Raw genomic sequence first — 12,333 nt, 5'->3', positions numbered from 1 at the left:
CTTTTGATGACTGTTAAAAACTATTTCTGGGGGGAGATGTACTTTCAGTCTCATCCTATACAACTGTTCTCATGAGCAGGCAGATGGATTTTGAGAGTGAGACACCTGTGAAGAGTAGACTGCCCTCTGGTAGGGGAAAGGACTTGCTTGTGTCTGCTTTCTGTGAATCATGAAGTAAAGTAAAATTCCTCAGAAAATATTTGAATTCTTCAGGAGCTCTTATTAAAGGAGTTGTAAGCTTGCTGTTTGGGAAAATACTAGGACAAAAAGCGTTATACCACTATACTGTTCTTTCAATTGATGATTTTCTCTTCCAGTAGAAGTTAATTTTGAATTATTTTAAGAGAATCATAACAAATGTTTCTATAAAATGCTGGATTTTAATCACAATTTAAGATGCTCATTTACACTGACAAAACCTTGCTGCTTCTTAACTCTAAATGTGATTAATGTTATTTGCAATATTTTTCAAGACTTTGCATTGATCTATTTTTCATGGTAACTGAGGCGAAAGCCAACTGAAAATAGAAAGCATCAGTGACAATGGTGGGAAAATCTCAATTCTTGACAGCAGTCCCACTTAAAAACACAAGGAAGAAACCAATTTTTAACAGAGTTTGGATAATAAAAGGTTATCAGTGTCAAAAAAGACCTTACAAGCTTACACTTAAGCTTCTGTTTTGCTCAGTCAAACATGGATGGCACCAACTTTTCAAAGTGCTTACTCTTAGTGAGTAGGGTTTTAAACTTTGGAATTAGTTTTCCTCCTTTTTTTTTTTTTTTCATTATATCAAAAGCTCTTACCTCTGCATTGCATATAGTTTGTCTAAGTACAGATCTAAGATTTCATTTTGCCTAATGAGACTCAAAAGTAAGCAGTCTTTAAATACTGTGAATGGATGCATGAGATTTTTATTGTTTTCTCTGGGATTAGCCATATAGCTCTTATGGAAATTTTCCAAGGGACTTTGGAAATCGATACCTCAGGAATGACCAGAGCATCAAGGTGTGCCTTACATGCCTTTTTTATTTCTACATACTATGACAGTCTCACTGGGGTGGAACAACTTGTTCCCATCTCAATCTGCCAACTGTGAGTTCCCTTCAGAGCTGCATTAGGCTGAGAGTTTTGTCCAGTCTTCTCTCATGGTTTTGGAATTTCAAACTTCAGTTTACCAGTGAGGTTCCTCTATAGATGTCATCGCAAGAGTTCTACTTACATGTGAGCATTTTGCTAATCTTTTATTAATCATTAAACTTATTTTGACTTCCTCTCTGTATAATTATTGCAAAAGAGAGCAATACTATTGTGTAATGTTTGCATCACTTCTTCCACAGCCTTTTCATACAGTCCTTTGGAAAGGGAATGATAGAAAAGGTCACTGAACAACAGTATGAAATAATGTAGCATCAACATTTGGAGATTGTAATTTTCACAGGGTAACCTTTTTGTTTTAAATATTCTAGATACATTCTTACTTGATTTACAGGTTTGGTGATGAGGTAAGGAGAGATTAAAATATGAAACGGATTGAAATCTGGGAAACAGATTTGGCTGGGGATAAAAAGGGATTTTTGAAAACATAAAAATGTTCTTAGTTTTTAAGGGAAACATTCATGTATTCAAGCCTACACAATGATGTAGAAGTGAAATTACTTGAAATTTACTTTAAAATGATATTTTTATTTTGAAGTAACCTGAATTATAAAATGATTGAAAAGTGTGACACCAAAACCATAAAAAAATGCCCTTTTGAGTCTGACAAAACTTAAAACTTTAACTACAGTTTTTGTAATTCTTGTTTGCTGAAGAGAAACCCATTTTTCTGTTTTATTCTATTTTATCCTCTCTTTATTGCCTCACCTAAGAACACCAATGTTTGTACAGATCTACTGAAGGTAAATTATGAGGGGGCTTGACTTTTTATAGTAATTTAAGTGGATGCAATGGGGTTCTTTTCCCACATATGTGAAAATAATGAAAAAATTATTTTTTTTTTACTTGTTGGTAGGGATGCAGTTGCTTGGGATCTAGCTTGTATACCCTGGTGTTACTTTCTCTATGAGCTCTCTTCCCAAAGAACTGAGGGGTGAAAAAAGAGGTTTGAGGAGCTTTCCTCCTTGTTCTTTTTCACTCTCTTTGCAGATGGGTTTGTAATATGTAGGACCTTACAGTGTACACTACAGCATTTCCATCAATGTCCCATTCAACAGTTATTAAAAGTGAATATATGTCATGACACTGTCCCATGCTGCACACCTATGCTCAATCAATCATCTTACCTTCTAAATTCTTTAAAGTTACTTATAATGTAAGAGTAATGTGAGTAGTTCAACCCTGATACTTGAAGTTCTATTAAAAGTACTCCTAATTCAAATAAGTCAGACTTACCAAATCAAATCACTTTGTAGAATCTAGATTTTTCTTAACATTGTTTTGGATTAAGAAATGTTCTGAAAATCTCATGAAAAATAATTTTATATGGTGATATTTTTATCTGGGATCAGTAGTATCTGCGATTCCATTAGAAACAGCACCATTGAGAGGAATTATTTTTAAAATAATTTCAGATGTGCTAAAATTATTTTGTATAATGCATTTTCATTAGTATTTCAGACAGTGCTGCATCTAAGGCCTCACAGATCATGTTGAGTTGTAAGGAATCCATCAGGATGATCAAGTCCAACTCCTGGCTTTGTCAAGGACACCCCAAGAATCCCATGATCCCAGCCTGAGAATATTGTGGAAACACTTATGGAAGTCAGACAGGCCCAGTGCTGATAGATGTTGGATATGTAACTTACTTATAGGGTGTTACATCATCTGAGTTTGGAAATATTCACCTTCTGAGAATATAAATCTAATCTAGATGAAATTTAGTATTAGGTTATTTACTGAGATTGAAGACTTGGTCAAATATCTCTAAATCACTTCCAAGCAGACACCTTACCATGGAGGCTAATGAGTCCTGTAGATATTGTATATTTTATGCAGACTACTGGAGAGACTACAGATCTTTTATTTTTCTCTGTGCATTCCTTCAGCCCAACTCATTCCAACTTAATATGAAATGGCATAATGTACTGAAAAACTGTTATTATTTTTGGTGAGTGGCGTGCTAATTTTAAACACGGCTGTAGGCGGGAGTATTTCATATGGTTGCATTGGCCAACCTGTGTTGCATGTTCCTGTCATCTGCCTGTTTTAGCAAGTGTCTCACCTAAGATTGCTTTGAGCCTGGAAAATTTTATGTCAGACTCCTAATTTTCTTGGTATATTGATATCCCCTGGCTTTAAGCTGAGCTGCCACTAATTATGGTTGCTCTTGTAATCTGTTTACAGAGAAGATGGTCAGGGAACACTTCTAAATCATACCTTTTTAAAAGTAAGTATTTAAGTTACGTCACTGCATAGAGCTTCCTGTACCATTATTTTCAGACATACTCATGAGTGTATTTGTGAATAGATTTAGAAAAGGCTTCCTCTTGGAAACTTGTATTTACTGAATGACAGAATGAGATGGCTTTGTAGATGAGAGGGGAAACCAGATATATTCCTCTGCAAATTATTCAAGCTGACAGAAGGATCACTGAAGAGACAAAACTTGTCACATCCTATATGATTTAGGCTGATATCTATTTGACCCATCTGCACCCATATCTGTATTAAATAGTTCATAATACTTATAGGCATTCTGTTTCTAACTAATCTGTCTTCAAAGCTTTCTAGTTCCTTGTTATCTCAACTTGAGAAATTCTCTGAATTTGCCTGACATAATCCTAGACATTTTGAAGAGTATAAAGCTGTTGATTACAGAAGCTGGATTCCACTGCTCCTTTTGTCTATGTTTATATTGAGGCATTGCTGCCAAACCCTGAAGAAATATGTTTGTGTTCAGTACAATAGGTGAAAACTATCTGTAGACTAATGTTTTTCAGTGATAGTTATGATATTGTTGTGTCAGCATTGCTATTCTCGCGTGAAAGATAACCTCATCTTTCCTGAAACTTCTCACATAATAGTAAAAGCAAATCAAGACAAAGGAAAACTTATTTACCTTCCAAAAGGCTCTCTCTTTCTTGTAAGTTCAGTTAAATTTATGAGACAGTTTACAAATAAAATACAGTACACATCTGTATAGACCAGTCAAAGAGTTTTCAAAGAGTATTCTTATTTAAAATAGCTCTGCATAGTCTGTTCCATTGTTAATGTAATTGACTGTAGCTTTCCATGGGAGGCAGTGATTGTTAAAAATCTTAACATCTGAAGTGGCATGTTATTATTTAGGGTGTGTTGTTAAGATATTTATTTTTCTCTGTCAGGTTATTTTTTCACCTTTCTCTCTCCTAAATTTTTCTGGTTTAGAATGTGGATTTGCTGCATAATCTCATGTTTCACAAGAGCGTGGAAAGCAATTAAGAATACTTTTGGACTGGTTTGGCTCAGAAAAGCCTTCCCCTGAGATAATTTCATGCTGAAAGCAAACTCTGATTCTTGGCAGCAGAAAGAATTGAACCTTTTAAAAAGCAGACTCCCAGTAAGCACAATTAAGTTATTCGACCAAGCGAAGGTTGAATTTAGCCTCTCAAATAAACAATTCTGCCAGCTGCATCAGTACTGCACTGGTCCCAAATTCCCACTTCTTTGATCTGGCACAGCAAATTCATGGAGAGGAAAAGGCAAGATTCTGTATTTATTTGATAATCTGTCAGATGGAGTACAGGCTGAGGCCAGCCTCCACAGTTTTCTGTAGTGCCAGGGGGGACTCGTGAAGGTCGTGGGGAGAATAAAGAATTTGTCCCTAAACTCATTTGTATGTATTGCCACTTGGACTCTGCATCTTGTGAGTCTTCCTGCCTTTTGCTTGCTTTCCTCTGTGCTAAGACTCCCATTTTGCACACCTTTGGTGTTGTTTCTACACCCTTTTTCTGGATTAGCTTGTGGAAGTATTACAGGCTGTGCCTGTGTGACACTTCAGAGGGAGCAGTGAGATTGTTCCTGTCACTGACTCATGGTTACAGCGTGTGTGCAGACTCAAGAAGCCCAAGCTGATGTGATGTACATGCTTCTGTTAGTGTTTGTTTATTGTAGGCTCAGAGCAACAGGAACCTGGGTGACAGTGTCCCTCAGAGCACCCTGAAGCACCAAAAGCAGGCAGAAAATATGCACTGCTATGTTGAACTATCTCACTCCAGATTTTAAGGTTTCTAATAATACTGTGAGCAATCTTTGTGTGGTATCCATAGCCAAAGAATAACTATGAATGAAATAAGCAGTTTGTGCATTTAATATTTCTCCTGATGCTAAATTCTCCCAAATAATCCTCACACGTGTTATCGTGTCCAAGTGCAAAAGAATTAAGCAGTGCTGAGGCCTGCAAGGCTGTAGAGGAAAGTCTTGGTTCTTTTTCCCCTCCATGAGCAGATTTCATCTTGGACACGAAGCCCCATTTTAATTTCAGCTAAACTAGGAAAAGGAGAGATAGAGGGTAGCTAAGCAGATGAGGAAAACAAACATTTAGTAATTTTAGTGATTTTGTGATTTGGTTCCGTGCCTGGTTCCCAAAAACGTTGCTCATTTTTCTTAGGCACTGTGTGATGATAAAGCCGGGTCTGAGTGAGCTTTCCACAAAGGAGGCTATGGCAGATCTAAGCTCCTATGTGCTGAAGCACCTCTAAATATGTTGTGCTTCTAAAGTGCTCCTTGAGAGGAACAATGTGGAGGGATGGAATGTAAGAAAATAGAGTGCAGAAGGCAGTCTCACCCCTGAGGAGTTGGAGCTGCACTAATCACCAAAGATTAGGAACAGGCCTGCCCTTAACAGGCCACAGCTGTGTCCAACAAGACAAGTGCTACAAAAGAGTGGGTTAGGTGGGTGAGGAGAGAGCTGGAGTTTGTTGTCTGTGCTGAGAAGAAGAAGGAGGAGTCAGTGAAGGAGTGCTGTGAAGAGCTGTCCATGAGAAATCACCGAGAAGGTATGGGACTTTTGAAATAAGATGACAACAAAACAAAACTTCAGTGGTGCATTGAAGTTACTCAGAACCACAATGAGAGAGTATGTCAGTGCAGCAGACAATGAATTGTTACTGACTACTTCAGAAATCCAAATGCCTTAAAAATTTTAATTCTCTTCTTTTGCTCTGGGCAGCTGTCACAGTCCTCCTATGTCAGTAAGGACCATGAGACACATCCAGAGGAGTGCAGTTCAGAGCATCCACCTTAGGTCCTTTGAGACATCCTGCAGATGATCTGTACCATTTCCTTGTTAGTCTTCAAAAACAAATCTTTCCATTAAAGGGTTCTGCTGAGAATGTCTTAAGATTTGAAGAGGATTTCTTTGTGTCAGGTTTGTGACACTCTACCATAAAGATCACTTCTCTCTCTAGGAGAACAACACATGCTCTGTGTTTCATTTTTCTTTTGCACAAGTAAGAGGAAATCTGAAGCAAATAGTCAAACTTCTGCAGAACAACTCCAAACACTGTAACTGTGGATTCGGTGTTTTTCTGTAATTCTATTTTAGAATCAGCCTAACTTTGTATTAAATACTAAAATAAACTCTATTTTTTGACCTTTGTGGTTGAAGTTTTAAAAATACATCCAATTGAAGCATCTCTGTATCATTGTAAAATGTACAAGTTGCAAGTAGAGAATAGAAGTTATGATGGCAGCTTTGTATTTCAGATTTTTCTTGTTAGAACTCGGTGTTACACCAGGTGTCTGGGGCTTGTTTTTGCTTTAGTTTCTTTTGTTTTACTTTGGTTTTGCTTTTGTTTGTGTTTTTTTTTTTTTTTACACTTGCTACTTAGCAAGTATTTATTTTAAGTCTGTAAAAAAAAAAGGTTTGTCACATGTAGCAATTTGTAAGCTTTATTTCAAGTGTTCTGTGGATATTTTGTACAGGATGGAATACAACATCTTCCATGGGACATGGAACTTCATATTTAGTGGCCTTAACAGAGCCACTGGTATTTTCATTTGACTTCTGCAACCCATAAAAAGAAGTTGACCTCGTTCTCTGTTCATCTTCACAGCAGTGTCTATCTTGTGCTCTGAACTGCTGAAATGACTGTTACAGGGATGCTTCAAGGGCACAGGGTAGAAAAGGGAGAGAGATTGGATACTCTTTCACTAAGGATAAGGATTAGGTGAGAATTTCAGCAAAAAGAGAATTGAAGTATAAGACTCTCAGATCCTATGATTAGGTTAATGGCCCTTGCTAGCAACTTAAGAAAGACTAAGAAATATTATAAATAATCACTTTCTCATATGGGACCTCTTCATGGCAGCATCAGAGCAGTCCTATGTACTTGATTTGAAGCATCAACAGCTCTCTTGTGCATATAACCTGTTCAGGAATGCGAGAGGACCTCAGATTTAAACAGCGTACCATGATGAGGGAAATGGAAAAAGATGAGGTTTGAACTGTAATCCTGATTAACCTAAAAGTACTTCAAGTTGGATTATGTTTGTACTTACGTATTTTATGTCCAAACATAATTTTATTATTTGCATTTGTTATGGGGATAAATGTTACACACAGAAAACTACCTTTAGTCTATAGACTTAGACACAAGATTTCAAAGGTAACAGAGCAAGTATGCCCTAATATTGAGTTGAACATTATAACTTTACTTGGTTAAATTTATTTCCAGGTTGTAATTGTGATGGTGATTGTGGCCTGTGTTAAAATGTCAGGGTGCTCAAGAGAGTGAGAATAAGATTGGAGGTTTCCAGGATGAGTGAATTTTTTTTCTCCAGGAATTAGTGAAGATTGCCATAAAGCTTACTGCAGTTTATGTAGAAGCAGTTTCTTAATTGCTCATATATAAGATGTGTAGTGGGGCATATAATGCTAACATGTGTTCCAAGAATTCTTGAAATTTTTGGTTGCCAATAAATGTCATAATAAGGAAAAGCTCAAGATGATTAATGAAGTAAAATCTGTGGTGACTAATCTTTATGTAAATAATTAAAGTGTAGTTTTGGTCTTTTCTTGGAGCGGAACAGATGTGCACCTTGGCAGTGCAAATTTCCATGCGTGTTCTTTCTCTTATCTTAGCTGAGAAAATAACTAATGTCAGCAGAAAAGGGCATCAGTTTCTTTGTGGTCAATGAATCCTCAAGCTCTGAAATATCCAGATGGTTTTGAGGGTTATTATTACTGTAGAGCTGAAAAGAGAAAAATCCATTACCTGCAAGATTGTTTTCAAAACAGCAGCAAAATTTCATAAGGAATATTTGGCAATGCATAAATTGCTAAAATGGAAGTATTTGAACATTGGCAGTAAAATCTTATTTGTATTTATTAATGCTAATTTTAACATGGAGAGACAGCACTCTGCTTTCAAACTAATGGAAGCTATTTGCTTCTAGTTAATTTACCAGCATGTATGCTGCATCCTATAGAAAGACAAGAAAGAGATAGGTTATCACTTAATCTTAGGGCCATAAGATTACAGGATAATTAGGAGAAGGGACCTTGAAGTCCACTTCTGCTCAAAACGTGGCCAGATCTCAAGTCAGACTGAATTGTACAGAGCTTTATCTAGTATTGTCTTGAAAACATCCAAGAGGAAGTGCTGCACAGTCTCTCTGAGCAACCTGCTCCCCTGCCTGACTGCCCTTAAGGGTGAAATTTTTTATCCTTAAATCCTTTCTGAACCTTTTGTTTCAGGTTACATCCATTGTCATTGGTCTTCATCCCATGAAGATCTTGGCTCCATCTTCTTGTTAGCCACCCTGTAGGCATTGGCAGGCTGCTGTTAAATATCCCCAAAGTTTTTTTAGTTTAACCAAGCTCTGGCTCTCTGAGTCTCTCATTGTGGGGAAAGTGCTTTAGCCTCAGGCATCGTGGGGGCTCTCTGCTGAACTCCCCCCAGTTTGTTCATGGCTTTCTACTATTGAGCCCAGTTAGATGAAGTCTAGTGAGTGCTGAGTGGGGGATTAAGGGAGGATGAGTTCATCTCTTGATCTGCTAGGGCACAGATCTGGCCCATGCTCAGCTGCCCACCAAGGCAGTTTCCGCAGAACTTCTGCCCAGTTTATCCCTCCCCATCCCAGGCTGCAGCAGGGGGGCTTCCTTTTGCAGGGCAGCACTTGGCTTTTCTCCTCTCTGAATTGCTCACAATTCTTTTTAGCACATTTCTCTAGCCCACCTTTGCCTCTCTGGAAGACAGCTCTGCCTTCTAGCATATCAGCTGGCCCCTCTCTCTTAGGTGTTAATCTGCAAACTAGATGAGTGTGGACTCCACTGTCTCCTCTGAGCTGGTGACAAAAACATTGAGCAGGACAGGTCCCAGGCTAGAACTCTGCAATTCTCTGTGGTCACCAATTGTTGCAGTGTTGTTGAGGGTCCCCAGGACAAGGCGAGAGATGACTCCAAGTTCTCAGAAGGCTGATTAATTATTTTATGATATATTTTATTAAAAGAAAATGATATACTAAAACTATACTAAAGAAAGAGAAAGGAGACATCAGAAGGCTAGACAAGAATGAATAATAAAAACCCGTGACAGACTCAGAGTCTGACACAGCTGGCTATGATTGGCCATTAATTAAAAACAATTCACATGCTGGGTAAACAATTCTCCAAATGACATTCCAGAGCAGCACAACATGGAGAATCTGAGGCTTCTCATCTTGCCAGGAGAAGAAATCCTGGCGAAGGGATTTTTCATAAAATATCACAGTGACAGTTTTCTATTTCTTACTTGCCAGAATCTTGCACCCCACTATGGCACAGTCAGTACAGCCACGGCTGCCACCCACTCTCCCACCCCAGGTAGCTCTGCCCTGTCAGTGACCAGCAGATGCTGGCAGGCATTGCCCTGCCTGGCTCACACACAGGGCCACCTCTAGCACAGAGTTCTTCCTGACACCTTCAGTGAACTTAACTGCTTGTGTCCTGCCATGGTGCCCTTGCAGCACGCATCAGGGAACCTTGGCAACTGCGTAATTTCAATCATATCTCTTGAACTACTAAAACATTCTAGAAAGTTCATTTTTTAAGAAAGTCAGTTTTTAAGACATGAAAATATTAAGGAATTAAATGAAATTTTATTTATAATTCTGTAATCGATCTCTGAAGAGATTAATATTTTCCTGTTCAATATTTGATTTTGTATGCTGTTTGATGATCAACCCATTGAAATTTTTGTCTTAATAATCATGAAAGTGGAAATGATGCAAAATTGCTTTCCATGAATGCTACTATTAGTGCTTCTACAATATGCAAGAAGTTTTTTTTATAATATGATTATAACAATTATGAGAGTCTGATGTTCTATGTAAAGAAAGTGACTAATTTAAATGCAAGTAAAAGCAAGGAATAGCAAATAATTTATAAACATAACTTTTCTATGAAATTGAAAAATGGAAAGGAATTTCATTCAGTGGTATAGTTTAGTTCTGAAGCACTGCTTTTAGATTTTAATTTCATTGAATGAAATTATGTTAGTCCATAGTCATTACAGACAGGTTGAAATTCTGTAGAGACCTGGGTATGGATTTTTGGTATGAAAAGCAGAGTGCAGGTGGACTGAGCAGAGCAGGTGTGCTGCTTCAGGAATCTTGTTCCAGCGAGTATCTTAGCTTGAGATCCTAATTCACTCCATTTTTGAGACCTTGGAGAATAGAATGCATCAATTCCTGCCTCGAATTTAGCAGTGAAACTAATGTTTATCCTGTGTAAACAGTCTTGATAAATTACAGATACTAACCAAATATTGATTCTGTAAAGAATTAATTTCAAATTAATTTTAGTTGTCCATAAGAAGAGCTTTATGAAAAGATTTAAAAATCCAAAATGTATTACAGCTGATAACTAACATTTAAAGTAATTAATTGAAGCTTGTGATAATGTTATTGTATATTTGAGGGTGGCAGTAATATACATTGGAGAGAAATGGTATGATCCCAATGACGTTTCTGTTCAGTCTCTTAAAACACAGTATTAGCCATCATTTGTTATTTGAGGTTGTCACTATACTCTCTTGTTAACATCTTAACTCTTAATAACATTCTGAATAACTGTTGGATTCACTGCTCATGCTAGTTTTAATAGGAAGTTGTTATTGCTGACTAATAAATGTTTCATGTTTGGAAATCTGCTTTTTCTGCTGATCTTTTCACTTAGTGAAAGGCTGCTTAAAGGAGGTTCTGAAGAGCATCAGTTTTTCATGGGGTGATAGTTACATTATTAGTCTTGCTGAATTAGATAATTAAGGGGACAAGCATTTAAATAGTTTTCAAGATTCTTGGGTGAATATATTGCAGGAAAACAGCTGCAGCTAAAGGCTGTAGAAGATTTCTAGACCATCACATTTCATGAAAGCAATTGACTTAATTTTATAAGACCATATTTCAAACAATAAAGTGGTTTTTGTAATATATTCTCTTTCAGTATAAGCAGAACTTTGTAGCTTGCCACAAATTAATCTCTATGTAAATTGATAGGGTGCAAGTTTCATGTTTGTTTTTTTTTCCTGGATATGAGGATATGAGGGTGCTTTGGCTTTGGGCTTTTGTTCTTTCTTGAGAGAGAAACATTCAAGAAGTCAAGATGATAACAAGCCAGACTTGTGCATGACACTGCTTTATGAGCTAAATTATTCCTACAGGTTGAATATTGACTAGACTTGCCCTTCACAAATATGCACCCTTTGTTAATATGCTGTTTACAATGTGCTAATGTTCCCACAAAGCCCAGTGAAGTAGAGCAAATTTTCCCACTGCATTAGTACAGGATTCTGTCTTTGAATCATTTTATTTCAACTCAAATAGCTTTTTAGCTCTACAGCATCAATATAACTAGTATTTATTGTTTTGCAAAACAAGTTGTTGCTGTTTCCCATTAGTCATCTTTCTGCCTTGCTGACTCACTCCAGTTTTTTTTTCTGCTCTCTCAAACCATTGACATTCTACTAAAGATTTTGCAAGTGAATGTAACAATTTGCCTTTATGTTCAGTTTTCACTCTCTTTTTGCTATCATGGATAAGTGGAGTCATACAGGGGAAGCTGGTTCAGGATGACAGCTGAATACAATTTCTGTCTTTATGTAGAAAGGAGCAAGCACTTTTTTTCCCTCTATTTACTCTGCTCAGAGCAGGAGAAATTTCTATTTCTTGTATTGTTACATGTAACAGAGGGGCTGTGGACACAGATATGTTGTTCCACACGTGTGGCCAGCACACTTGGAACAGGTAGTGCTGTGCCTTGCAATGACTCCTGGCCTGGTTTGGTGTCTGCTCTGTAGGTGATGGTTTGTTGATAAATTAATATCTTTTGGAGGAGCACAAGCTCATCTGCTCTACATAGAGCAATGTGCTTA

At 37.3% G+C, this 12,333-nt stretch overlaps 1 protein-coding gene across 2 annotated transcripts in view; it reads left to right on the top strand.

Annotated features, from left to right (window-relative positions):
* TAFA2 (TAFA chemokine like family member 2) overlaps positions 1–12,333 on the top strand; it is a 182,677-nt gene that overhangs the window by 26,769 nt on the left and 143,575 nt on the right. The window lies entirely within an intron of this gene.

The sequence above is a fragment of the Ammospiza nelsoni genome, chromosome 5, assembly GCF_027579445.1.
Source record: "Ammospiza nelsoni isolate bAmmNel1 chromosome 5, bAmmNel1.pri, whole genome shotgun sequence".
Lineage (NCBI taxonomy): Eukaryota > Metazoa > Chordata > Aves > Passeriformes > Passerellidae > Ammospiza > Ammospiza nelsoni.
This window is presented reverse-complemented; position numbering and strand designations above follow the sequence as displayed.